Genomic DNA, 1,789 nt, shown 5'->3' on the forward strand with positions numbered 1-1,789 from the left:
GTCCCTTTCCTCAGAGGCATTTGGCTGGACTTAGGTCCCTTTCCTCCGAGGCATTTGGATGGACTGAAGTCCATTTCCTCAGAGGCATTTGGGTGGACTTAGGTCCCTTTCCTCAGAGGCATTTGGCTGGACTTAGGTCCCTTTCCTCCGAGGCATTTGGATGGACTGAAGTCCATTTCCTCAGAGGCATTTGGGTGGACTTAGGTCCCTTTCCTCAGAGGCATTTGGCTGGACTTAGGTCCCTTTCCTCAGAGGCATTTGGATGGACTTAGTTCCCTTTCCTCAGAAGCATTTGGATGGACTTAGGTCCATTCCCTCAGAGGCATTTGGCTGGACCTAGGTCCCTTTCCTCAGAGGCATTTGGCTGGACCTAGGTCCCTTTCCTCAGAGGCATTTGGACGGACTTAGGTCCCTTTCCTCAGAGGCATTTTATGGACTTAGGTCCTTTTCCTCAGAGGCATTTGGATGGACTGAAGTCCCTTTCCCAGCAGAGAAGGGGTGAGCATCCTGACTTCGGGTGGCTCCGCCCACGAGGCTCCTGATAGGCAGGTAGAAAACAAAAGAGACAATTGGGGCCCAGCCCCGCCCCCGTGGGCGGGGCCACCCCAGAGAGCTCCAGTCTTCTTCCTGCCTCGCTCCTGGTAGGACGGATCTCCGCTTCGCTTGCTAAGATTGGAATTTTTGGCTCCCCTGGACTTGCCTGGCTCTTCCCTTCTCCCTTCTCTTCCTTTCTTTCTTCTCTCCCTCTTCCACTTAAAAAAAAAAAAAAAAAGAATTTCCCTTCTTTGCTTCCCTCCCCTCCCTGTCCCTATGGCTGGACCAGCCATGACCAGCGAAGATGAGCGGGCTTTAGGGGAGCTAGCTTCCGCCCAGCCCAGGCCAGCCCCGGCTTTGCCGGCTGCTCGCCTCGCGGCTTCCCCCTCAACAGCGGCGGCGGAAGCGCGCCCGCAGCGGCCGGAGGAGCCCGCCCTCCCTCCCGCTGACGGAGCCAGGGCCTCCCAAGCGACCCGGCCAGGGTCCAACGATGGGGAGCCCTCACCAGACTCACCCCAGGACAGCGAGGAGGACGTAAGTGACCCCCCACCACCGCAGATGCAGCGGTGGTTCAGGTCCCTCCTCGCCAGGGAGGCATCGCACCTCCGCGGGGGCCCCCGGGGAGACAGTGACCCTGCATGCGTGCCACCAGCTTGGGGGGGCTTGCCTTTCGTGGGGGGGTCCCCTTTCATGATGTGGCCTGGGGTCCCCTTCCCTGGAGGGTGGGGGATGCAGGGAGCCGGGGACGGCCGACAGATGGGCCCAGGCTTCATGCCCGTCGCCTATGGAGGCAGCCATCTTGCCCCCTCGTTGACCCGCCCACTTCCGGTCGACCCGGAAGTCGGCCATCTTGGCCATGCGGCCGCCCATGGGTGCCGCCATCTTAGCCACGCCGGCCCCGATGGTCTCCGCCATCTTGACCGCACAGCGGGCCAGGGGCACCACCAGCTGGCTGACACCCTCCTCCCTAGTCAAGCCGCGGTTGCTGCGGCCGAGGGAAGCCTCTCCGGTGGGGGCGGGGGGGGATCCCTCCACCATCTCCCAGGGGACAAACAAGGTTAACCGCCCCGCTACGGAGCGCTGCCAGCGCAGAGACCAAGAGGGTCGCAACAGAGGCACCGCAGCACCATCTGGCGGTGACAGGCCGTCACAGCCCTCAACCAGCCAACTAGACCTCCAGGGGTTACCCCATAGTTCAGGAGGGGAGAAGGATGAAGGCTCCTTCTCCGACTCCGAACACTCCTATCGGCCGCCG

At 61.7% G+C, this 1,789-nt stretch overlaps 2 protein-coding genes across 3 annotated transcripts in view; one reads left to right on the forward strand and one right to left on the reverse strand.

Moving 5' to 3' along the window:
- The window catches only part of DEPTOR (DEP domain containing MTOR interacting protein), a 741,617-nt gene that overhangs the window by 532,041 nt on the left and 207,787 nt on the right, over positions 1 to 1,789 (forward strand). The window lies entirely within an intron of this gene.
- Positions 1 to 1,789, reverse strand: part of MRPL13 (mitochondrial ribosomal protein L13) — a 434,401-nt gene that overhangs the window by 226,525 nt on the left and 206,087 nt on the right. The window lies entirely within an intron of this gene.

This window comes from Sceloporus undulatus, chromosome 4 (assembly GCF_019175285.1).
Source record: "Sceloporus undulatus isolate JIND9_A2432 ecotype Alabama chromosome 4, SceUnd_v1.1, whole genome shotgun sequence".
Taxonomy (NCBI): domain Eukaryota; kingdom Metazoa; phylum Chordata; class Lepidosauria; order Squamata; family Phrynosomatidae; genus Sceloporus; species Sceloporus undulatus.